Source organism: Diadema antillarum, unplaced genomic scaffold (assembly GCF_040938485.1).
Source record: "Diadema antillarum isolate AM-2024a unplaced genomic scaffold, OU_Dant_1.0 seq00000633_RagTag, whole genome shotgun sequence".
Classification (NCBI taxonomy): domain Eukaryota; kingdom Metazoa; phylum Echinodermata; class Echinoidea; order Diadematoida; family Diadematidae; genus Diadema; species Diadema antillarum.
This window is the reverse complement of record NW_027271550.1, coordinates 120,749-148,380: the sequence shown is the minus strand read 5'-3', so window position 1 is coordinate 148,380 and position 27,632 is coordinate 120,749. Positions and strand designations below refer to the sequence as shown.

At 39.2% G+C, this 27,632-nt stretch overlaps 1 long non-coding RNA gene across 1 annotated transcript in view; it reads left to right on the top strand.

The window, feature by feature from the left end:
- The first annotated feature begins 235 nt into the window (after positions 1-235).
- LOC139736162 (uncharacterized) overlaps positions 236-27,632 on the top strand; it is a 134,222-nt gene continuing 106,825 nt past the window's right edge. Inside the window, exon 1 of the long non-coding RNA XR_011711240.1 lies at positions 236-350. This is a non-coding gene — a long non-coding RNA (uncharacterized lncRNA). The remainder of the gene's footprint in view (positions 351-27,632) is intronic.

The following is a 27,632-nucleotide window of genomic DNA, read 5'->3' as shown; positions in this document are numbered from 1 at the left end:
CAGAATTCCTGGATCCGCCCCTGATATTGATCTACCTACCCTTGATACGCTTCTTGGCACGAGTTTGTATGTCGGTAACGTGGGAGCCTTCACCGATACCATACTATCATTGACACTCATTTTTTGTTCTGCTATGTTCAACGGGTGGTGTACTGTATGTTGTGCGATTACTGGGTCGGGTACATGTAGTGTACTGGTATTGAATTTTTGTCGCGACACAGAGCACACACACACACGAAAGGATCAGGAAAGTACGCTGCACCCATTTTACAGCTGTGTACGGATGTGGGATGTCAACACTGAACTGAACTTGAAGAAGTTTGCTTCGTTCCGTTGCTAGCAGTCTGCAGGTGAGTAGAATTAGGGTTTAAGGGGGGAAAGAAAACTGGAGAATTTGAGACGATATATCATGTGATTTGGAATGAAAGTGGGGAATTACTGTTTCCAGGACCTCGCAAGCTCAAGAGGGGCAGCTGCAGCATGCAGTTGAGCTGGTGCTTGTCTATATCAGGCAGGTTGACTTGTGGCCTGTGCATCGCGATGGTAGTTAGCAGGTTAGGCGTGCATGGCCGGTCACCGTGTCGTGTCGCGGTTTACGGTACTATTTTTTACTACTCAGTTCCGTAGTAGACCTATGTTCCACGCGCTGGACATGCACTATCGCACGACTGTGAGTATGCAAACTCATTTGTAATGCACGTAATCGAAGATATGCAGTTTTTTTTTTCAGTAACTTAGACTTCTACACCAATTAATTTACTAGTTGCACAGTGTAATGTTAGTGTCCTTGATTGTAATACGTGAAATGGCAAAATCGTGAAATAGGCCCCACCGCAGTGCGCGTGCACCCGTGCGTTAGCAAGCAAGGGTAGGTCCTAGGGTTAGGGTTAGGGTTAGGTAGGGTTGTATTTATGGTTAAATTGGCCGTTAAATTAGTCGAGGGACATTAGGGAATCCTTCCGAGAAGAAAGACAGGACGAAAGATGCTATGCTGTGGAAATCGGCCCCACCGCTGTATCAATTTCACGTAAATGCCGCTTGGAGGGGCCGCATTCACGAGTATTATACTGTGGAAGGAAGCCCCACCGCTGTGCTTACCTACCGATGAACGCCACACGGTGGGGCTGAATTCACGAGTATAAATAGGCGAGCCGCCGTAGTATTAGTACGGACACGCAGTGGTGGGGCCTATTTCACGAGTATGCCCGTGAAATAGTGTTGATACAACTGGAACTTTCCTGCTGGCCAAGTGACAGAATGTTTTCATTCTAATCTAATTTTCTATTGTTAGATCTCCTCACTTCACATAAACAGAGTAGGGACTAGGGTGTAGATAGACTGGTCTAATCGAGTCTTGTAACTGTTAGAAGTATTTTTTTTTTTCAATTCGCATAATTTACACGTGCATGGTGTATAATCCAGTGATTAGTACACCAGTGACATGACCAGTGTGTCAGACTCTTGGAGGCATGATTGATTTGATTTGATCCATTGTTGGTTTTACCAAACTATGTTTGAGTATGAGAGCAGCATCAGTCAGTGGTGAAGTCATGTTTGTGATGTGAGAGTATTTGACTGTATCTGTAGTAACCCATAAGTACAAATGCCTCTGAAGCTATGTCGTCAGGATGACCAAGTAGACACTGGGCGGAGTTTGTTTTGTTGCAGTTTACAATGATCCCTTTCGCTAAACTATTTGATTGTGCACTAAAATGTAATGTGTCGGTAGGCTCCTAGCAGAATTAGAACTCATACCAAGTTCACCATGGCATCAGCAGTGTCACTGTCTTAGATTGTGTCATCCCGAATCGTCACTTTAAAAATGTTGTTACACTGGTACAGTCAAACCTGCCTTAGCGACCACCTGTCTATAGCAGCCACTGAAAAATCCCCCCCCCCGAGAGAAAAACCCTGTTGAAGACCCTGTGTTTAGTGGCCACCTGTCTAACGAGGCCAGCGGCCACAAATGTTGTTTCCCGCGGTAGATTTTAACCTGTCTATTGACCGATTCGGGTTCGTTGAGGGCAGCAGACATTTTGAGGCACTGGGCGCAGCCATGAGGTGTCTTAGCCGACCCCCCCTCCTCTCCCCCACCCCACGGGCAACATGTTTATCGCGCACTTGTAACAAAGGTTCGCGCACTAAGCAAGCGTTCGCGCACTCAGTACGACACACCCATTGGCTACCACAACCATGCATCAGTTTTTCATTCCGTGCGCGGAAGGGGATGGGGGAGAGGGGAGGGGGGGGTCGGCTAAGACACCGCGTAATGGCGCTGCCCATGCCGAAAATATACATAGTGCGTCACAGAATCGGTCAATAGCGGCCACAGACCCTATGGAGCCGTAGCCGAGCCAGTCATTCAGTGTGTTTTTCTGCTTTGTAGTCGTGCCAGTCATTCCTGGGCAACATGCAGTGATCGCCACTGCTGCATTCATCACTCATTCAGTCATAATACTGCACTAGTGTTAAGCGTTCTTCACGACTGTACACGTGCTACTGTGCAACAATTTCATAAACACCGGCATTGTTCAATGCATGAAACACATGTGTGCATACGTACACACATACATGTACATGTAAGTACGTACATAATACAACGATGATACATACCTGTAGGCAATGCACACAAAGTTGGATAAACTGTCTATAGCGGCTACCTGTCTATAATGGCCACTTTTTTCGTCTCCCTTGGGTGGCCGCTATAGACAGGTTTGACTGTATACCTAACTTTGTTTACCAACTCTGCTCTGTCATACTCATGTATTATCATTGGTGGGCACGGGTTAGGTACACTTGTACTAGAGTGCACTAGATCTATTCCAACTTTTCCTTCTTCCCCTGGAAGCTTGAACTTGGATCATGGGCACAGGGTATATGTGACAAGTCACAGTGCCAACTACTGTAAAAGTGGTTTCTTTCACGTACAGATACTTTTGTGGTTTACATCGGTGCCTACTTTTTCGCGTGTGTGTATATTCGCGGTCGGAAAAATCTGTGAATACACAGTCGGCAAAATCTGTTTTATTTTGCACATGAAAACCCAAACTAAAATCCAATTATTCTTTTATTTATTAAATAAAAATTAAAATCAAAGGCAGGCTTACCTGAAATCCCGTCTCTCGAGTACTTTATAGCATGCTTGTACCTACATTATTAGGCGGTATCGCTGTGTACACTCATGCGCGGAATCTTCGAGTGTGCATGTGCGCAATAGCGTTGTAACAAGCGTCGAGTTAAAAACATTTTCGCGTGATGTTAAATTCGCAGTTCAACCTCAAAGCGCGAAAAGCGCGAAAATAAAACCACCGCGAAAGAAACCACTTTTACAGTAAACCTCTGGCGACATCTGTAGCTAGGATCATGGGCACAGGGTATGTGATAATCACATTGCCAACTACTCTCACATGCTCAGGCGACAACTGGAACTTGTGCCACTACTCAGTACATTGTACATAGTAGTTCGTAGGTTAATACAGTACACATAAAAATGCAGTGGAGATGGAGGATTGCAAACACATACAGTTTACTTCGCAGTCATTTCAGATTACAAAACACATAACACATTTACATGTATGCGGGCTACTTGCTGATGAAAAGTCAAAACAGCAACAAATTCAATGCCACCTCTTCCCTGAAAGCGGAGTGAGGGAGCATCTTTCACTTCCCTCTCAAAGAAAGTTAAACCGCCAGATACAGTATCAAATAAACTAGATTCATGGCATGGTTACTAATTTGATGGAACGATTACTGATTTTAATCCATTGAGGACGAGTCCCAAGTATTATACATGGGCAGGTGTCTATGGGAAATGCATGTTGCAGCAAAATCAAACCATCCTCAATGGCTTAAGAATGTTCCTTGTACATGGTTACCAACAAACGGCATGTGCCCTCGGCCTAAACAGGTGTGGGTATTAAGATGATCCCAACTTGTCAACGTTTAACAAGTAGCCACATTTTTAACATTGAATGTTTAAACTCATAATAATGCACTACCACTGTAAAATGACCATTTAAACTGGTAGGGCACCCCTTTCTCTGCCAAAGGCACAGTCAATTCCAACAAATTCTAATCCCTAGCATAAAACCAAATCAGTTCCACCGAATTTTGTATAGTATTTTATTCTTGCTAATTTGCAAAAACAAACAGCAAAAAGAGTGAGTGAGCAATTAGCAGATAGACAGAGACAACTTAATTTCAGTCTTAGAGACTTTATTACATACTTACTCAATGTTTTCAAAGCTATTTTTTCTTCCTATATATCCATTCAATGTGAAACTAACATTCAGTTATTGTTTGTTTTTGCAATGACAGAAATTATTTGAGCTGCATTGTTAGTGGCTCGTGTGTGCCAGTGTGTAGCAGTACATGTTGCCATTGTGTTGTCATGTGGCTTTTTGGCTGCAGGAATGTGGCAGCTATGCACAGTTATACATGTAGTATTATGTAATCATTTAGGGGCATTTGGTATCTGGTGATGTGCTGTGTAGCCACTTTAACAAGGGTCTGATGTCACTGTACATTTATCAATTCACTTCTGGTACAAAATTAAGGTTTTTAAAACAGCTTTCAGGGAGATTGGGCTGATGATTAAATGTAAAGAGCTGTTCTAATCTGGTTATGAGGTAAGAAACAAACAATTTTCTGAAAAGAGCGATTGGAGACATGTTTCTGTGGAGATGATAAAAGTAAAGTCGTTTTGAAAGATGTCGCTCGGACTTCCCCACACCAACTATTCTAGTACACGATCTCCGCTCCTTGGGTCACACGGTGCAATGGAGCTGCGCAGTGACAAGGCTTTACCCATGATAGAGATGATAAACACAACTATTCAAGAAACATGATCTGAAAGGCACTGTGGCCTAGTGGATAATACCCCTTTCAGTAACTCCCCTGGCTAGCGCCAGGCCCGCGCTAAGTCGTAAAATTTTGAGTTTATGAATGGGTCGGGCCAAAGTGGCCCGCGCCAGGAGCGGGCTATTTTGGCGCTGCTGCAGCTAGCACCAGGTGCGGACCACGTGCCTGGCGCTAATCGAAGAGTTTATGAACTATAGCAGGGGTCGCATTTAACTTTTTTTTTGACTAGCCAGGCGGACTACTTAGAATCGATTTTGACACTGAAGCAATATTTTGGCTAGCCAGACGGACTAGTTACTTCAGAATTTTATGATTTTTAGCTAGTCCGACGTGATTTTGGGTGGCCAATGGCCAGCGGACCATTACCAATTTTGAACCCTGGATAGCAGCGCCAGGCGCGGGCCAAAATTCCTTTTACGGTCAAAGGTCATAGCTTACGCTGCTCAGCTCATAAGCACGCGGCATGCACATCAAATATCGCGCAAAAATGCACTTCCGCTCTGTCCATGGCGTGTTCAGTTACCATGGCAGTTATCCCTTATGTGACCAAGTTTATGAATGGGTCATCATAAAAGTAGCGCGGCTCTGCTGTAGTTACTGAACCCAATTTTTACTGCTTGGCACGGGCCAAATTAGCTCGGGCCAGGAGCTGGCCAGAAATGCATGAGTTACTGAAAGGGGTATAAGACTCCTATATGACCGAGTTTGATTCCCGCCCAGTGCTTACGTCCTTGGACAAGATGTTTTTACCCACCACGTCCCTCTCAACCCAGGAGTATAAATGGGTACCTGGTAACACTGGAGTAATTATAATGGCAGGGCCCTCTGGTAGAGCAGTGGCAATGCTGAAGAGGCTACCCTGGATAAAGAAGACATTATTATTATCATTATCATTATTATTATTATTATTAGTATTATTATTATAATAATTATCATTATTATTATTATTGTTATTATTATCATTATTATTATTAGTATTATCATTATCATTATTATTGTTATCATTATTACTATTATTATTATTATTATTATCATTATTATTATTATTATTATTTTTAAAGACCTTTGGCTTTGCCAACAGGTTTTAAAAGTGGGTATTTAAATGTGGTTCATATATGGGAAAGATGATAAATGCAGTCTTAGGTAACTTATACAGGGTACAGGGCTAAGATACTGTCTTTGCAGTGCTGTTTTCAGTATGTTGATACAATTGTACATATACAACGATTGTACGTGTACAATGTATTATGTACAAATCTTAAGCACTTGTTTGCTTATTTTTTCCCAACATACAATTGTATTAAATGGGTCTGCTGCTGGTCATTTGTATGACATTGTGATTTCTGCATGAGCTATCATCACCTCATACAAAATGTTACCATCACAAATGATTATGATTTAATTCATTGAGATTGTATAATTGTCATTTTAACTCCTTTGTCATATCATAGTATCAAATACTGAACTCATCACATCAAAAGAAAGTCTTAATATGGGAAGTAATTTCCTCTTCTTCATACAGCCAGAGAATTTCCAAGTACTGCTGTTTTAAAATGGCATGTTTTGGTTTTGGTCTTCCTTTGGTTATCTACATTTGTATGTATACTAGACTATGTCTGTACTTATACATGCCAGAATTCATACAGGTCTCCTATGCTGCACAGAGATGCAGTATTTGCTACTTTTAGCCATGTTTGGAAGTTAATAGAAGCTATAAACCTAAAATGGCAATGCATAGTTTTTGTTGGATACATAGACCATGTACTTTGGATATATATGTGCCTAACATTAAAGGATCATTTTTTTTTCTCTCTTTCTCTCTCTGTTGCCATTGCATAGATAAGGTAATATTGAAACATACTGGTGTTGCCTTGAGAAGCTGTACGTGTCATCAATGACCTCAATCTTATTTTCATCTTGTATACTGGAAATACAGTGTGTTAATAGAAAATCAGCCTGCTGTTTATTAGCTCACCTGAGCCAAAGGCTCAAGTGAGCTATTGCGATCGCCCTTCGTCCGGCGTCCGTCGTGCGTCGTGCGTCGTCCGTCGTCCGTTGTCCGTCGTCCGTCGTGCGTCGTGCGTAAACTTTTTACATTTTCATCTTCTTCTTGAAAACCCCATGACCGATTTTCATCAAACTTGGCAGGTAGCATCCCTAGGGGGTTAGGAACTCAATTTGTTAAAATGGGCACCATGCCCCACCCAGGGGGCCCCCAGGGGGGCCCAAACCCCCCAAAATTAAGGAATCTGTAAAAATCTTCTTCTCTAGAACCAGAAGTGATAGAGCTAAGTTAATACTATGAGTTAGTACATTGATGACTGTAGTTTCAAGTTTGTTCATGGCAGAATCAGGGGTGCCCCCCTTGGGACCCAGGGGAGGGGGGTGGGGAAGGGTTCTAATGGGGCCTAAATTGTACATTTTCATCTTCTTCTTGAGAACTCCATGACCCATTTTCACCAAACTTGGCAGGTAGCATCCCTAGGGGGTTAGGAACTCCATTTGTTAAAATGGGCACCATGACCCACCCAGGGGGCCCCCATGGGGCCCAAACCCCCCAAAATTAAGGAATCCGCAAAAATCTTCTTCTCTAGAACCAGAAGTGATAGAGCTAGGTTAATACTATGAGTTAGCACATTGATGACTGTAGTTTCAAGTTTGTTCATGGCAGAATCAGGGGTGCCCCCCTTGGGACCCAGGGGGGGGGGGGGGGTGAGGAGGGGTCCTAATGGGGCCTAAATTGTACATTTTTATCTTCTTCTTGAGAACCCCATGACCCATTTTCATCAAACTTGGCAGGTAGCATCCCTAGGGGGTTAGGATCTCAATTTGTTAAAATGGGCACCATGCCCCGCCCAGGGGGCCCCCAGGGGGCCCAAACCCCCCAAATGAAGGAATCTTTAAAAATCTTCTCTAGAATCAGAAGTTATAGAGCTGAGATAATACTATGAGTGAGTACATTAATGACTGTAGTTTCAAGTTTGTTCATAGGAGATCCAGGGGTGCCCCTCTTGGGGGTAGGGGGGGGGGGTGGTTGGAAGGGTCCAAATGGGGGCCTGAATTGTACATTTTCATCTTCTTCCTGAAAACCTCATGATGGATTTTTGTCAAACTTGGCAGGTAGCATCCCTAGGTGGTGAGGATCTCAATTTATCAAACTGGGCACCATGCCCCACCCAGAGGGCCCCAGGGGGCCCCAATTCCCCCAAATTAAGGAATCTTGAAAAAATTGGGCCCTTATTGTACATTTTCATCTTCCACTTGAGAATGCCTCGTCAAATTTTGGTAGAGCTGTGAATAATTTAGATTAGTGACTGCGTGAAAGGTGAACTTGCGATACTCAGGTGAGCGCTAGACCCGCGGGTCTCTTGTTATGATACTAGTCTGTCACAGAACAGACATGACATTGTGAAATGCTTCATGCAGATCATTCACATGTCACATTTAATAAGAAAAGAAACTATACCTCCTGTTATGTTCAACCTGTTTTTGATGTTGTTGTTGTTGCATTATCCTCGCACAAAGCAGGGATGTAGGAAGAGATCCCACCTCCCTGCACAAAATAAAGTGTTCATTCAATATCACGTGTCATGCAGGGTTTGTGTTTAAATTGCTCTATAATCAATATCACAGATACATTATGCGTCCAAAGTCATCGCTGAGAAAGTGACACGCTGTTAGCAAAGTGTTGTCACGTGAGAAGCTGACCTTGATCACACTATGAGAGAGTGATATGCTACATTGTATATCCAGGCTCAGGGACGAGGTACTCTCAACAGCTCTCATTCATTTTATCTGGGTCTGCCCAGAGACAACGCTTCCTGTATTATGTAAGCCATAGTTGGATAATCTCCTCCCCCCAGCTTTTGACACTAATCCTGTGACAGTTAGCCCGAGATAAAGAGGAGAAGGTAATTGTCTAATTCAATGGGATTAACAGAGAATGAGAGAGGCCTACTTGATAAGAGAAGCTTGGGGGGTAGGCAGCATAGGGCTTATTTCTAGGTGCAGGGTCAAATTGAGTCATCTGTTGGCAAACTGTAGACATATCCAGCAGTGTGTTTTCAGTCAATTTTCTAATCAGCAGTCACAGTTTTTCTTATGGTGGCGTCACGCCTGTTGTCATATCATGGATGGTACCTCACAAGGCAGCACGTTTTCGTAGGCAGAGTGATACTGTTATCATAGAAAATCAGCCAATTGTTACACTTGGAATAACTTGATGATGTGTCAGAGATGGAATTTGTCAACACTTAATCCATGCCCATGAAGAAATGACAGGTGCATGTCTGTCTGTGTGTGTACATGCTGGAGCCAAGGTACTTGTTGACACAAAAAATGCCAGTTGTCAAGCGATCAAGAATTTGCCACAGACTAATTATGAAATTAAGTGTTTACATACTTGTACATCCCAATGCTGTCTTTGTAATTGGCTGTGTAGAATCGTGTAGGTTCAAGAGCTGGGGTCCCAACTGACTACACTTATTCAAACAGCTCTGTTAGTTTTCTAGGGATACACACAATAATTCTACAGACCTGTGCATTTTTGCCTTTGATGATCAGGATTTGATGCCACTGTATTTCTGAGCAATGTGAAGATTCACTGTGAGCTCTAACATAATGGTGGGTATTATTTACCTGTTTGTTCATGAAATAAGAAAATTTCACATTCTGATAAAACATGAAACAAAAGTTAGATCCATTCAGAAATATGTGCAAAAGTGTAAATCAGAGCTGTATGTTGTGAAAGTGTTTGAAACTGTACCCTCCTGGAAAGCCAATTTTATCACGTTTCGGCTGAATTCTGACAAATAAAACTGATATGACATTAATCTTGATGAATTTGTCTCTCAGATTAGTGTCTGGATATGTCCGGTTTAGTAATTTTGATTTTTATTTCATCGATCTTCATCAATCAATACTTCTTTTCGTGCATCCCCTTGTCTTTACCGTTATGTACCATTCATCTTTTAAAGTAGGGATGGCGAAAAGTAATTACCGTCATAAAGACATTTTATCTTCCTTAGGGAGTGGTTGGGCATCATGCAATGAGACATGAATGAATTGTCTTCCCATCTGTGAGGCAGATCCAGTTTGGCACGTACTTCAAATTCAAAGTGGCGGCATCAAACATGGGTTCAAAGGGAATAAAACTGTTGTGACTCCAACTCTTGAACCTCCTTGGTAAAAACACATGGTAGGGTTTTGTGTGGAACATACATTGTATGACACTTACACAGCTATTAATAGCAAGTCTTCACTTTGGATATGGTAGTTCTGAAAACAAATTTGTGCTTGAGTAGATGTTAGTTGAAGAGGAAATTAATGAGGTACCTGAAGATGATAGTACATGTACATTTTTTTTTTCAAACTACCATGTCCTTACACTGCCATGCAAATCACCTTATACAAGGAAACTGTGCAGTTGTCTACTATACAACGATTAATACTGCACAAAAATTTAGATATGTTGTCCGAGATTTCGCAGAAATGTTAGTCATACAAATCATCATTTCTGTTGACTCTGCCTGATAACAGACTTTAATCGTGCATACACAATAAAGCCCTGCACACATTTACTTGTGGGTAGAATGTGTTATGGCAATTTCTTCATATTGTACTAGTCTAAATATGACATTATAAGGCACTTCATTGAAACTGGATTCATCACAGCCTTGTATGACACTCTAAGCAGCATGATATTTTGTCTGATATGCCACTGACTAGCAGTTGTGGGCCTTCAGTCATGCAGCCTGCTTGTGCCATTGTGAGAGGCTTTAGCGGTGGTTTGGTGAGATAGGTATCAATGTGGTGCAACTGCACATATCATTACCGCCACAGGCCGTGTTCTTGAAAGCTCATTAGAAGAAATACAAGCAGCCTCCAGATCTAGGAGCCCTCCAAGCCCCCGAAGCCGTTGACTTTTGATGAAAACAGTGCCGCACGGACTCCCCAGGCGCGACACCCGTATTCATAAGTAATGCTGGTGATCATGTATCCGTATGTAAGACCTTTTTAGTCCCACAGTGTTATAGCGATGGGAGCCATTTTGTGCCTTCTTGACTACCTTTCGTTGACATTGTCTGGTTTTCAGCCACAAGCATACGTGTGTATTTCATTGGAACACCAATTATTTTTCAGTCAACATTTTCTTTATTTTGATGTGTTTTGATGTTTTTAATTTAATTGTTTTCTTGATTTTTCAATAACTTGGCATTGATTTGTGATTACAAGTAGAGTTGAATCCAGGCTCTCAAAGTCTAGAGCTCAAAGGGTCAAATGTCAAGCTGACACATGTGACATACCATGAAATCTTCCATTGACTCAGGCCGGGGAAGCTATTGAATGATGTTGGAGATGGATCTTAAGACAAAGTCTGAAAATATTCAGTTGATGTAAAAACAAATAGTCCCAGGCCTGTCTGTAGGTGTTGCAGCATCAAATGATTTTAGGTTCTAGATTTTTATACATGTACATTCTGGAAATTTAGAAGAATTCAATAAAAAAACAAAACAAAAACAAAATCATTGTGAAATGAGTTGTTAAAATAATTTTTAACTGAAACACAGCAGCACATGTGTGCATTATGTGTTATATGAGGCATCGTATGACATCTTACAAGGTATTTTTATCAGATATGTGTGTATCAATTCCTCTTTCTTGTTTTACTTAAAAGGAAAGCGGTATGACTTCATATAGGATCTGCAGTTCTCGTCAGGTTGGTGCTGTAGATCTTATGCACCTGTTATATCAGAATAATGCAAACAAGAACAGACTAAATACCCAAAGTGAAATTACGGCAAGAATTTACAACTTTACAACAATTTACTTATTCAGGTGAACATTAGCAGTGCAGTGTATTTGAAAAAAAAAAGACCCCCCCCCAAAAAAAAAGAAAGAAAAGAAAAGAAAAGAAAATGGAAAAATGTCACTTACCCACCCAAGGACCCCCATGCTGTTGATAGTTGTTTGTCCACTCACAATACCTGCCCAACAGTAGCTTTTAGTTGCCCCAGGCTTGTGGGTTTGTAGCACCCTGCATTTGTATCCTTTAAGTACAATGATGTTGCAAAAAGATGGAACATGTTAAAGATGAAATTGGTAAATCATAAGCTGTATGGCTGTCTTGTATTCTGGTGGAAGTTGGAGGTTTAGGGGGAATCCCTAACCAGTTAAAAAATTTCCATGGATATGGCAATGAGTGAGCTAAATTATACCATCACCTCATAACTTTCCATTTGTGGTGTACTAGGAAATTATGAAAATTCAATTCTTTTGCAATGTACAGCACCAAGTGTTAAATATTTAATGTTATTCATGGCTGAATGCCTTCAAAACAATAGTCATACCTATTACAATTTGAGACTAGGGCATATTTGCATTTGAACAAAAAAAAAAATATACAAACTACAAACTACAGTATATACAACGCTGGCAAGTTGTGAGGAGATGACTTCATCAACTCACTAATGGCATATTTACACTGCCTGCTCAAGAACTGTTTTGTGAAAATTTGAAGCTTCACAATTCTATAAATTCTATAATTTTTAATCCAATTTTGATCAAATTGTCACTGTTGTGCTTAAAAAATAATTACTCTTTCTTTTCAGACTAACTTTTAATTCATTGGGAATTCCCCTTTTAGGTCAAACTTAGCAAGTACACTCATTTGATATTTGCAATGACTGAAACAAAATCAAACACTTTACCCATAGGTTTCTTGCAGTGCTAACCTTTAGGCATAGGTATTTCAGGTAAGTTGAGAAAAAGAAAGACAAAATTGTATGTGGGCCCACATTTATTGTTCAATCTATTGCAAGCTAAGGTTTATCTCTACTAGATGATGAAAATTAAATTTGCAATTATATATATTTTTTTAAAACTCAGAAAACACAGCTGTTTGCTAACGTGTCTGTGTGCAGGTATGTCGTGCAGTAAGCGTGATTTATTGGAACATAAATTGCGCTCATTAAGGTTAAGGCAAACAACATTGATGTGTCACGGAGAATGGATTGAAAACATTGTAGCTAATGATATTAGTGCTGCTGTGATGAAAAACAATTGATAATTTCATATTATCGCTCACTTAAGTGCCACAAACTTCATTTGGACAAACTTGTGAACTCGTTATAAGGGGGTTATCAAGAATGATGTATCAAAATAATGTTCATGAAAGATGAAAGGTGAGATTTCAAGGTATGGACCACAAGTTACATTGTGTATGAAATCTCCCAACATTTGGGTGAAAGTTGCTAGGTAGCTGTGACAAAATGTCACTTATACAGCAGAAAAATTTGCAGACTGCTTGCAGTTTGCTGTGACACTTTACAATGAAAATTCTAACTTCAGAAAAAACAGGGATATTTAGGTTGCTTCCACTCCTACACCCCTTGCACACCAGAGGACATGTACAACCACTTCGTCAGGCAATTGTTATGTCATGGGGTGCCCTGCCTTATCAGCTCACTTCTGGTGCAGAATTAAGGTTTTCAAGCAACATTCAGGGAGTTTTGGCTGTTGATGATTTATACAAAGCTGTTTTTTTTATTATGGGATTAGAAACACATTTCTGAAATGCCAAAAAAGTGCGATCGCAAATGCGTTTGAGCAGAAATGCATTTCTGCAGAGTTGATGCATGCAACATCATTTTGAAACACGTTTATAGCTCGGACCTGCCCACGCCAACCACTGCCAACTGCACATCTCTGCTCCTCGGGTCAAACTGCGTAATGGAGCTGCTCAGTGAGAAGGCCTCCCAATCAACTCACGACACAAAAATGAAAAATGCAACAACTCAAGAAACGCGATTAAAAAAGGTGTTTGCAAGTTACACGTGTTGATAGTGGCAATTGAAATGTGCAGCCATAATCACAGCTGCATGCAGTAGACTCTTGAGCCAATTGTGCGTATGTTAAGAAACTCACTCTATCTCTAACTTAGCGATTTTCACTTCCAGTGTGAATGGAAAGCTCACATTTATTAATATCCAGATATTTTGTAGTAAGAATGGGCATGTACAATGTATGTAAAAATGTGAAAACATAAGAGTACCACTAATCAACTGTAAACCAGCAGTGGCTTCCACATTTCTTGAGGCTATGCATCAGTTACTGCTATGGTTTGATGCATAGCTGGCCATTGTTCGTCGAGGCCAGCATATTTCTTGCCATCCATCAACTATTTTACAGTACAAGGCAACCTCGTGTGGAAATCTTGATTATGACAGATCATGCACCTGACATAATTTTTTTTTTTTTCATGTACAGGAAAAAACAAAACTGCCATTCTTAGTGCACTCAAAATGTGTGTGTTTTTTTTTTTTAAACCCACATTTCGAAATTTTCACAGTGAAAACAGAACTAATGTGATTTTTTTGTGCAATTTGGGTCATGATCCATGTCACAAATTAGTGCGATGTTTTGCAAAAAGATGCAAATTTGTGCAGTTTGAATGGTGATCACAAAAATGTTTGAGATTTTGTATCTCACAAAAAGATGCGAAGTTGTGCAGTTTTAATGGTGACCACAAAATTTTGTGAGATTTTATATCTCGCTGAAAGATGTGAAGTCAGTGCAGTGAGAATGGTGACTGCAAAATAATTTTGAGATTTTATATATCTCACATTGCACAGTGCATGTCACTTCTAGCCATTTTTACTATGCTGTGGCACTCCGTGGTATATTGAATTGACCTTGAAACATAGACTAGTAAGCATACCATTCATAATGTGCACATGTCAACTCTTTGCAAATTATCGTGACCCAAAAAGCCAAAAAGTCTTTCTCTTTTTTTTTTTTTTTACAGTGATAACGCTGAATTGAAAAGATGTGTCACCGGTCGCCACTCAAATTAAAAAATTTTCGCAATGAGAGCGTTTCTAGTGCTAGACAGTTGATAATGAACCTTACATGTCACTTCTCTCCCCTGTGTACAAGAGAAAATCAGAAAGGAATCAAAACATGTTTACTTGTGAATTGTCAGTTTATAGTATACTTTGTAAAAGGAAATGTTGAATTGTTGAGTTCTCTTTCGTTCATGTATAATTTCTTCATTGTGTGAACAAGCAATGTTACAATATCAAGACATAGTAAAGATCTTTCGTGCAGTCATAACTACCGGTCCTTTTTATGGTTGTGCAGAGAGTCTTAGATATATAGTTTTTGATTGGATTTGTACAAAGTGTGTATTTATATATCCAACATTTCAATGGAAACATTTACATGTATAGCATCAAATTGTGTGAAATATTTGCGGGCATAAGTTGCATGATTTTTGCTGTCATATCATGATGAAAAAGTTTCCCAGTACTTTTTCCTATGAATACTCTTAACTTGACTTTTGACACTTAAAGCTTTAGCTGTTTGCTATTAAAATTACTGTGGAAGTTTTCCCTTAGAAATGCTCAGTGCCCATCGTATTGTGTAGCTTTCAGGTAATGACACTTGTGTCAACAGCAATTCTGCTCATGTTCATGTCAAAATAATTGTGTGTATGAGAAATGGTGCCACACTCTTCTTTTAAAGGGAATCAAAAGAATCCCTGTCCATCATGAATGAGATTGACAGAACCTCCACAATACATTGACTTCCCCATCCCGATACAAAACCATGAGGCATTGTGATGAAACTCTCACACAAGCTGTTCTGAAGATGTACATGCTTGTCATCTAAAAGTGAAGTTCAGAGGACCAGGGAAGGCTTTGGCTAGAGAGATGCCATCTTCTCAATACCAGGGTGATGACAAGAATATAGCACATTTGATATTTGTCCAAACAAAGCAATCCATTAAAGTGAAAATCCACCCCAAATATAGATGAAATTTAAAAGAAAGAGAAAAATATTTCCTACAGAACGATACAAAATTGACAAAAATCTGATGAGAAATAAAGAAGATATGACATTATTATTTCTTATCCGATTTTTGTCATTTTTGTATCATTCTGGAGGGAATATTTTTTCTCTTTCTTTTGAAGTTTATTTATTTTTTGGGGTGGTCTCTTTGCACTCAAATTTGTTGCTGAACATCAAAATCATTGCACTGTTTTGATGTTTTGAAATAGCAACAGAATGCATCCCAATGCCTCTTTAAAAGTCCATTTATAACGATTGCTCTTTGACCTGACAGCCGTACCTGACTTTGCCCCTCCGTCCTTGGGAGTTTTTGTTTTGACGCCGTTCTGATTTGTCTGAATAATTCACAGTCTTCTGCCGTACATCCAGATGCCTTCCATGGAGTGTGGAAGCTGGTGGAAAGAAGGGCTGCAGGCCATTAGCATCAGTATGACCTTTCCCTCTCCCCCACATAAACCAGACTGAATGTGCCTATTATTTTGGGAAATAGGAAGCTATGTCTGTCTATATGTCTGTCTCTCTGTCTCCTAGGTAGCATATTAGAGTAATAAATTGTAAATCAAGTCCTGATGATCAACAAGTATCGTAAGAGCATATTTGCACTGTTATTGTTATCGATGTAATCAGTTTAAGAAATAACATTTCTGTGTGTCGTGATAGCATGAATGACTAAGGAAATAAAAACAAATTTGATTGCTGGCATATGATTTCACGTACAGGAGAAATATGGCAACAGTGAAATGTATGTAGCACAGTATGACAGTGAACAAATTGACGAGGTATGGCGCCAATTTCATTAGTGTCACCATAAAAAAGATACCGTGTGTAGGCCTATACAATTCATCTCAGCATAGTGCAGCACGTGTATGAAAACAGACAGTGAGTGGAATATTTGAACAAATGTGTTGTCATGTTGGTAGTACTGGGGAGGAATGTTATACATTAAATGTATAAAAACAATGATGACATCTTACACACCCAATTGGTTACTGATATTCTGTCATAAAAAAGAAATATCTAACTACCATGTACTGTACCAAAACAGATCATTAGCTTTTAAATGAGATTTGTCTGTGACTTCAATTATAAAAAACAAAACAAAACACACACACACACACAAAACACAAGGCATGAAAAAGGGGAATAATCATTCAAAGGACATAAAATACTAGATTATTGGCTCAAAGTGCAAGGTGACTGCACATGGTGTGGCACAAGTCGCCATGGAAATGTCTGTTTAACTCCTGGTAGACAGTGTTTCCGTGTAAACAGAAACTACAGGCCTTACCCCAATGCTTCTATGAAAACAACAAGGGAGGACATTTTATGACATGCATTGAATGACCTTCAAGGAACACTTACATACATGTAGCTGAGATTGAGTTCCAGCTCACACTGGTCAGAAGAAGAACAGTTTCAAGTACATATTTTTAAAACAATACAACATGTTGAGTGGCTAGCGGTATTTTTCACACGGAGAGACTACTTATTGTACTCCATGCGCAACGGAATGGATGCAGATCACAGGATCTGAGGATCGGAGAGAAGGACCAGCCATTCTTGTTCATTTGCACATAAATTGAGGTACAGAGCGTAGTTTCAACAGTGTCCAAATCAGTCAAATTCCCACTACTGTAAAATGAGGAATGTTCTTGTACATTTTAATTTTGAGATGAATTAAAATGTTTGCGCAAGTTCTTGTCTGCACTATACAATGTAGGCCCTATGCATTGAATGTTAGAGACACTAGCAAAAATTTCGTGCCGCGGAAAAGGCCGTCGGCTCTAATTCACAAAAATTCCATGCCGCAAAAATATCTTGCTTTACGGTTTCCTATATGATGGAACATGCTCACGATATCATGGTCTATATCTAAGCTCAGTTCATCTGAGCCATGAAAACAAGTGTGCAAGACAGAAAAAGAGAAGCATCTTTGACTGTACATCGTAGTATCTCTGTACACCTCAGAGGTGCACATACCTACAGTACACTCACACTGTACATACAACACACCTATTTATCCATGGAGTCAATCTTAAAGTGTGAGCACCAGGTGCAAAGAATAAAAGTTTGAATATCTACATAACATCTACATAATATCCTCTCGTGCAGTTTTGCTTGGAGAGAGCTTTGAAAAAAAAAACATACACTGTACCTGGTAAAAAGCAAAAACAAGCAAACTGTGAACCCCAAATATTGAGCTGCTGTGGATTTTAGCTCTTTTACCCTTTTTCAACTTTAAAGATCCTGTTTACCTTTGGGAACAGTGATTTAAAAAATGTTCAAGATATCACTTTTGATGCATATGTGTAGGTCAGTTGTATCACAAAGCATCCTGCCATATAAGATTTTTGCAATAAAGCCTAAAATGTTTAAGGAGATATCACTATTTTTCTCATTAAACCGTAACCGTAGACGGTTTAATCTGGAAACATTTTTATTATAACTATTGTTCACATTTTGTATATTTAACAATACTTAACATTGGTTATACTGGTTCAAATTTTTACATTGGTTGCTTCTATCCCTTACTCACATTTTAGAACTATTTTGAAGCACTTACACAATGTATAATGGTTTTTTGTTTCATCTGCAAATGGTAAATTATGCCTAATGAGCTTGTGATTGTTGTGGGAGCTTTATTCCATTACACATTTTGCTGGATGTAGATATCAGATCATTTGAAATGCCATGAAAAATCCCATGGTGTTACACCAATTAGGGATGGTTGTACACCTAGACAGTAGATAATTACAAAGTCCTGACTGAGTCCTTGCCTGCCACAAGTGATCTTTTGTATGATGGAACAACGCGATGACAGAATGCAGATAGATGGAAATCACCTCATTGCATTCGCTGGCTGTGTAATCATCATTTAATTACTTGGGAGCCAGACAAAGGGTGAATTCAGCATCTTTATCATTAAATGGTCCAATCCCCGCCTCTTTGATATTAAGCGATCTAAGTCATCTCCCATTTATTGTGAGGCATGCTGGAGATGGTTCAACGGCCTACGGTGACTTACCAAGAAGCAGTTGCCCGGAATGACATGTGGTGCTAGTGGTGACATTAGTTAAGTTCGCACCGACGTTTCTAATCTTACAGATTAACTAGAAATTAAAAACTTTGATGATAAGTTTGTAGTCTAGCACCATGTGGATGCACTCGAAGGTTAACAATTGTAATGATTAGTTGATGATTAGAACCACAAGATATCTAAGGGTATGATCTATCCGTGTGCCTTTGGAGGTCCCCACTCATAGATTACCATCATATGGACATGATAGTCAATGACAAGTAACATGAAAGATAGTGTGACCTATCCATGAACCCTATATTCCAGTAGCTTCCAGGTCAACCTCCAATACATGTTGTATACTACCGCATCATCACACATCATTGGGTTTATCACTACCATTGTGTGTATTCCTTCCAGTTTTGTGGTGTAATCATTGAGTGGGACTCTTGCTCGAAAGTTCAGTCTTAAAGATTAGGCACTATACAGACGTCCTCTCCGATTAAAACTACTAGCCATTCATTGAAGTTTAAAACTTCAAGTTGATAAGAAAGATAAGAAATGTTGTGTGAACCTGACTATTTTGGCTTTTGCAACCCACATTAGTCTTGTGATTCAATTAAGGGGAGGGGAAGGGACAGAGGGAAGGGATCGATGGAAGGGAAGGAGGAGCTTGTGCCTTGTCCTTACTTCTTATCCTTCTTGTCTGAAGTCATTGGTTCGAGTTTGCACTAAATACATGGGGTACAATCAGATAAACAGAATGGGAGAAGTTTTATCAATATTGGACTAATATGAAAAAAGTTAGGTACTTTTATAGTTTCATCATATGCACATCTGCATATTTATTGAGGTGATGATGCCATTTATAGTTTGACAAGTATTGATAGCATGCTTTGACCTGTTCTGCATTTAAGATAAATATGAATAACTTAATTTTGTGTATCGTTCAAGTCACAGATAGAGAAGACATAATTTCTGTGTTCATGCACAACTCTCAAACTTAACTGATTTGTTGTCAATTTTGTCTAAGGCTACATTTATCTAACTTGAGAGAGAATTAAAATGCATTTAGAATGGCATTTGCAAACGTGGTTTGAAATGCAATTTTCAAGGTGTCACGTTTATGTAACCATCACACAATTACGATTCGAGTGTTGTTACTGCCCAGCTGCTTTGCGCTGCTCGACCTGGGAAGTAGAGGTCAACTGTGTACCACCAAACATGCCTTCATCATTCACGCACAAACAATGGGTAGAAAACACAAATGGCGCGCTTTCTCTGCAGTCAGAAACAGCCGCAAGTTGACATTGGCAGTTCGTAGATATAAACGTGTTTCAAAACGGCATTGCATTTATCTACTCACAGAAAGACGATCGTGGTCTCAAACGCATTTCAAATTGCCCTTTGAATGGCATTTCAAATGGGCATTTCTAAACCCCGACTGAAAACACGGTTGCGTTTATCTATTGCCTGAAAAATTCCTCAAACATGATTACAATCGTGATTTTGCCTTAAATTTTTTTTTTAGATAAATGCACTCTAAATTCAACAAGTGCAATTTGCAGTTACAGACCTCAAAAGCTGTGCATTAAAATGTAAAAGGTGGTTTGATTGTAAATTGACGTACAAAATGTCTGGCAGAAAATGGAATATTACTGGAGGCAGATGTACACCTAGCTCAAACGGCATTAGGGAAAGCAGTCTGTTTAGTAGAAATATTTCAAGAGTTTCCCAAAGTCTGTTAGTCTAGTCCTACATGCATGTTATTCCAAATCCACGTATCGTGAATGAAGATTTCTGCTTTTAGAATTGACGCATAAGAGTACATAAATTGATCCCAAGTGGGATACAGACTCGTTGCAAAATTCTGCAGTGAAATTGTAGAGTTTTAAAGTGGCATGAGGGAAGTAATAATGTTAATGAACTACATGCATTTTGTAAATGGAATGAGGGGGGGGGGGGGGGGGGGGGGACTGCTGTTGGCTCCCTTGACCTATTGACACATCATGTGTATGTTTCCTTGATTCTAGGTTACGTGCAATAAACAGGGTCCTTCCTGCCGGAGCTTGTAAAATCTGCTGGTTTGTCCAAGCAGCATTTCACCCGAAACTTTGCCCACATGTGTTCAATCTAACTCTTAAAGTGATGTGAACTCGCATACTGGAACGGAAATCTTCTATGCACCAGCATTTGTGCACAATAAATCATGTAAATTGTGCATTCTGAAGAAAATGCACTGCATCCAAAACTTCAAAATGTGGCTGTGCTATTTAGGCATTCAAAAATCAGAGAGAGGACTTACTGAGAAATAGGTTTCAGCAAGGGATTGAGGGATATCTGTGTGCACCTTTTTTTTCGTATAGTTTTCGGTTTTTATTAGACAATCATAGTGCATTCCAGGATACATTAGATCAGGCAGGAATATATTCTTACAATCAGTACATGAATGAATATTCTCACTAGAAACTGGTTTGTTAGAACATTCCTACTCTGTTGCAAATTTTTTTTTTTTTTTTTGGGGGGGGTTGGTGGTGGAATAATTTTTTGGAGAAATATATGAGCTTTTCAGCACATGTCATGCATTTTTTCATGGAAATATTATATGACCATATTTTAGGCATGTTTTGTCAAACTAGTTTATTGATGAGATAGCCGCCATCAGGTCTGGAACCAACTTCAAAAGAAATTTGTGCCAAGACAAGAAGCATGAAGGGTGCCTCAGTCTACAGTAGCTTGACTTTCTTAGGAGGTAATTTGCTGAAGTGTGGAAAATATATGAAGCTTAGCAAAACCCCTATGAGACTGACAACGTGGATTGAATTAATCTTTGATGAAGCAGCTTCAGGTCGTTGCCCCTCATGCATATTTGCTTTGCTTTGCATTTAGACAAGACGTTGATGTTTATGCTGTGGTTGGAGCAGAAGATGTCAGCATCAACTGTGTGTCTTTACAGGGCGCCACATATTTGTTGTTGTTTTTTTAAAACCATTTGCTTAGTTAGGCAAGCAGATTTTCATATTGTTATAGAACACTTGCCCAAACATGAATTTTACCTGCCCGAAAAGAAAGTCCAAAAATATAAGAAAATGATAAAAGAATCTCTTGTAAGTCGAGGGCTTGATAAAACACAATCATTGCAATAAAAAGCACACTTTCTAACAATTTGTGAGGCGAAAGGTCATGGTTGTTGACCATGTAATAACAAAGATATTTCTGTTTCTAAACCAATGCACGCCATTCTGGCTGGCAGTGCAATAAGAGACAGGACTTTAGATCATTTGTATGTCATTCTACTCTAACTTTTTGCACCAAATGTAGCATGCGTGTGATGTTGCACCTCTTGAAATGGTTACAGAGCTCACATGCCGTCAGCATCTTACTCGCATTCCAATTTTGGTATGCGTGAATTAATGGATTGTCATACCAAAGCTAGTCACATTTAGATGGCATAAATGATTCACACATGAATGGCAGAGTACTTTATTTACAGAGCATAAAGTAATCGAAAAACGGCAGCTATTGAGAACCAGTGGCTCAACCCATTTTCTATGTGTAGCTCTCAGTTGATAAGTAGGCCCTTTCAGTGATAGGCCATATCAAGTTACCATATTCATGTGTAGTCATATTCAGAGTTGATATCAGAGTAAACAGTTTGCAGTTCACTGTGGTTCAGAGAAATCGATGCTGTTCAGTACTGTACTTTTTTTTTTGCCCATGTTTTTTTAGTTTAATGCTGTACCAGTATATTCATTATATATTTCATATATTGCTGTCACACGTTTCAAATAACAGAGCAAGTGATACCACTACTTTGTATTGCAAAATATTTTAGAGTTTGAATAATGTATTTTAAAGTCTTACATGAATATTTTGTAATATTAGCTTAAGTACGATGTATTTCTGTTCCTCAGGGGAATTTCCTCCAATCATTATGGATTCAGTGATTGCAGAAAGCTTAATAAGGGTAGTGAAACTGAACATTTGAGAAAATCAGATGATTCATTTAGAAGCCTAAAATATTCAGTTATAATTAATTCAATGTGCTTTCTCCTCTAGATGGGAACTATGCAACAGTTCATGATGTTACAGGTGTAAAATGATGTAAAGAAAATATCAGAAGGCATTTCACAAATCTTCAATTTGTATGAAAGTACATATATTTTAATGTGCTGCTGAGATCTCTCCATGTTTCCTTGAGGAGCTAAGTCAAGTGCTTTCTGATGTCTGATAAGAAAGTATAAAAAAAGGAATTCTTTCTTTTTTAATTTTCTTTAATTTATTCCATCCCAGATATTGCGTGAATTTTTGTCAAGTTCCCAGCTAGAAAGGGCAGCACATAGACTTTTCCAAAACCGCTAAAACTTTTAAATAGCTTGTCTAATTTTCCTAATGTGTTTCCCCGATTTTTCTGCATGGACTGAAATCACACCGTGTTCAGAAAAATTTCCCCTTTTAGGTCAAATGTATTTCCCCTTTTAGGTCAAATGTATTTCCCTCCCTCTAAATCAGGGAGTTCATAGTTCGCACAGAGTGAGCACGATTATTTTCTGCAATAAAGAACATAATGCAGAAAGTGTTGGCAGTGTTGTGTGAGGTGGTCTGTCTTCCGTGTTTGTCTTTGTGTGAAACCAAGTATTCCAATTGAAACAAGGACACACTAGCGCACATATCAAGTATCGCCTCAGATTCCTCCAAGGTAAATTTCCATCCACCTTCAGGCCTGCCAAGTTACATCACATGTATTTAAAACTCTGAGGGCATGCGCTGGAAAATTTCAAACCAGATACATTGTATAAGCCTCTGCTTGTTTCACTTTGTACTTATTCCTTCACAGAGTTCTCTTGGTCCTGTGTGTCTGTCTGTCTGTTCCCAGTGTCAGGATAATCTTGTAAAAAAAATAGATAAAAAAATCAAAACACAACACCACAAAATAAGTCCGGTATGTACACTTTGATACCAATCGGATTAGAGTATAATGATAATGATAATAATAATAATAATAATAATAATGATAATAATAATAATAATTATGATGATGATGATGATGATGATGATGATGATGATGATGATGATAATAATAATAGTAATAGTAATAATAGTAGTAGTAGTAGTAATAACGATAACAATAACAATGACAATAATAATAATAATAAAAACAGAAGGTGATCCGAAGGATACTCGGATCACCTAATGATAATGATAATGGCTACTTGTATAGTGCAGTGGTCCACCTTTCAGTGCTCATGGCGCTTCAAAAAATGAAAAGATAGATATATAAACATAACCTATGAGAGTTTCATTCATGAATAGTAGGCACAGTCAGCAGTAATCCATGCTTCTCAGCTCTAGCATTGTGTAAACATGGGATTACTAAATCGGGCTACGTCACATACTGGGCATCCCCGTAAATGGTTTGGGGGGGGGGGGGTGGATTTACCCAGACCAATCATGACTGTACAATGTATGTTGGTCTTGTGTCCCCATCAAAAGTGTTGGCCTACATGCCCAGAATATTGTAGGCAATCTTCTACAGAAATGTGGTGATTTAAATGGCCTAGAGTAGAAAGGTGGTAGGTGTGGCAGAAACGGCAGATCATTCCATTTTGTTGTGTGTGCAAAATTCACTTGTCGAGGAGGATGGTTCGCTTCCTGGAGAGAGGTAAAGTTTTTTGCATGTAGAAGGAGGCTCAAAAATTACATATTTTGAAATTCCCATCCCCCAAACAACAAGGGTAGGGTTTAGTCAACATTTGTTGAAATATTATTGTAACAAATGAAATGAAAAACTTGGCTGAATTTAGCGGTCTCGCTAGGGAGCGGCGAACTACCCAATATTTAAATGTACCTCTGTTTTGTCCTGTTTAAGACATGTTATCACATCTTGAATTATACAGAGTATGTAACATGGAAGTCACCGAATGTTAATGTGTGATTAAGATGCAAATGATGAGTCTAGAGATGAATCTGTAAATGAGGCAGGTAGTCATCCAGCTATGAATGGAACTATTATAACCGAAACCACTTATCTGAGAGTACACAGGCAGGTCACTGGGTGCACTGGTACAGTTTCATTTGAGGTCTGGAAAATCACGTCACATAGAAACTGTCCCCCCATGTTCAAATTAGCCATGATTATCAGATTTATATTCAAACTGAGTAGTAGAAGCTTTACCAGAATTGCACAAAATAAGGAAGTTCTTAAGTAGAATAAATATGAGTTATTAAGGAAGAGCTCTTGTAATCCCATTTTCTCCTGTCGTATAACCAACTGGGCAGTCATTCCTCATCAATAAACATTCTATATTTCATCTCCAAGTCCTATAGATGGTTTTTGGTTTGGATAAGAGTCATTCTGCGTTCTGCTGGGCAGGGTATACCAATGATACAAGTGGCCCTCATAGGGCCTGGGGTCATGACCCCAAGGCTTAAAGGTATTGTATTAAAAAGAAAAGGGGCTCAAATCACTATTCTTGGAGCTATTAAAAATTACAGGGCCCATCATAGCAATGTTTGCATTGCCAGAGGCCATACAATTTTTTCCCCCAAATTAATGCCAAAGTAAAGTAAATTTATGGTACCAGTACCTTTTTTTCTGGGTAATAGAGCAGTTCCTTTAATGTGACTCGTGAATTGATTTGGCCACTGCTGTGATTAGCCGTGAAAGTCATGTACAGTAGGCCATTTGCCAAAGAGGTGTTAACACTAAAAAAAACAAGGTGAGCAACCACAATAATCTGAAGGGATATTTTTCGTTGGTTTACATCGATCTTCCTTGTGCTCCGACCGACTTCTTTTTCCTGGAATGATGCAGATGATGATATGGAATATTGTAAAGTTACCAGTAATAGATTGATTCCTTATCATATTTTATTTCTGTATATGTCCCTAATGTATGGTTAAGTTTTAAACTTCTGTTTGATTGATCCCTATGACTTGCAAAGCAGCTCATTACAGATTGCAGAGATGGAAGGATCTGTGAGAGAGTATGCTTCACAATATGTACCATGCATTGGTATGTATAGGTATATATATATATATATATATATATATATATATATATATATATATATATATATATATATATGTACATGTGAAATATGCAGGTGCCCATCCTGTTTTTAATGATGGAGAGATAGATCTGCAGGTATGGTTTTACCAGGGAGATCCCATGTCCCTGGTTTTACGGACATTGACATAAATCCAGTGGGGGAAGTGGTCGGGCAAGTCCCCAAACCAGGACCCAAATTTTTACTGTGTTCGTTTGGCACTGTGCCAAATGTGGGCAACAAACCTTATGCGATTTCTCCAATCAACACTGATGTTTCCACTGTTACTACTTGAATATGATAACACTATCAGTTGGAAGTGAAACAAATGGAATTACCGCAAGGACAAGCTCTCTTCACAGGCATCTTCATTCTTGACTGGTCAATAAAAAATTCTGCAGTGTTTGTTAGCCTTGCTTTCAGGCACTGTACTGTCGTCATGGCACACGTATGCTGTACGATACACTTTGTAGTCTAGATCTGGTCACTGTGATGCATGAAAAAATCATTGAGTTTTTGATATTTGCAAGATATGTGGTGGCTGCTGTATTCTTTTCTAAGAAAACCCATGGCGTAATGCATTTAGATATGCACATGGTGAAAATAGTTAGTAGTGGAAAATATTGTAAATTCTTGTATTTTTCCAATCTACGTCTATGTGAGCATAGTATACTGTAAAAGTGTATATTTTTGTGTGAGTAATTTTTGTGCTCGGCTGGTAAGATGAATTTTGTGTGTTTTTAATTCAGATATTCGGCAGCAGAATCAGGACATTAATCAATGGAATATATGGCATATGAAAATATTTGCGTGCTTTTATTTTTGCGCTAGCTTTCTGGTTGTGCAAAGTGCGCAAAAATTTCCAGTTTTACAGTAGGAAACTACGCTGTATGCTTAGGTCTTCATTGCATATTTCAACCAAGGACTCTGAAGGAGGTATTACACACTCGAGTCACAACTATCAGTGAGCCCTTTACTCCATGTTCGATGCCATCTCTTAAAACCTCAGTAGAAGATTGCTCCATCTGTGATATATATACAACATTTGGAGCTATTCAAATTTTCCGCAGGACTTAGTTTTTGGATTTGTGCATGCGTACACGCGCAGTCTTGAGATGAATGCCCATTAATCTCCAGGTTTGAACTTCTCGTCCTCAAGTTGCAGAGTCTGAGAAGATGATTATGTCTACTTTACTCTCTCTACATACAATGTGGTGATTTTGGTATGATTCTCATCGTTATTCGTTGGGAAAAATGATGGATGGAAGGATGATGCCATGCAGGCAACTGCACAATCATAGAAGTTTATTGTTTGTTTGAACCTACAAAAATCATTACTCCACTGAGCCACACAGACGCGGCATCGAACATCAGACTTCTAAGAGCGGATGATGTGCGAGGTACGTTGTAGCTGTCACTCGAACAAGATCGCTACGATTAGACCGCAATGGCACTCTGAAGTCTGATCCCATATAGAGACCACTGCATAATCAATTGGTATTGCTTTCACTGGTTAAATACCCATAAAATCGGAGTTGTGACTTCGATGTATGCTACCTCCTTGATTCAACATATTGCATGTAAAGTCAATGAGATGAAGGTGTCCTGGTATTGGCCATGGAGTTCTTTTGTAGGACAATATTTAAATGTGCTGAAATTGCCTGAGATGTTGACATTAGTTCATGGTCCCAGTTGAGGAAATCCAGTGTTAATTGCTGTACCTAAGTCAACAGATATTTTTGCTCATTAAACAATAACCACAACAACGAGCACACTCTGTAGTGTGGTTCAAGTCTCTGTGGTTTGGACTTGTGCCAATGAGTCAACATTTTGCATGCAGGTACACTCTCAAGTGT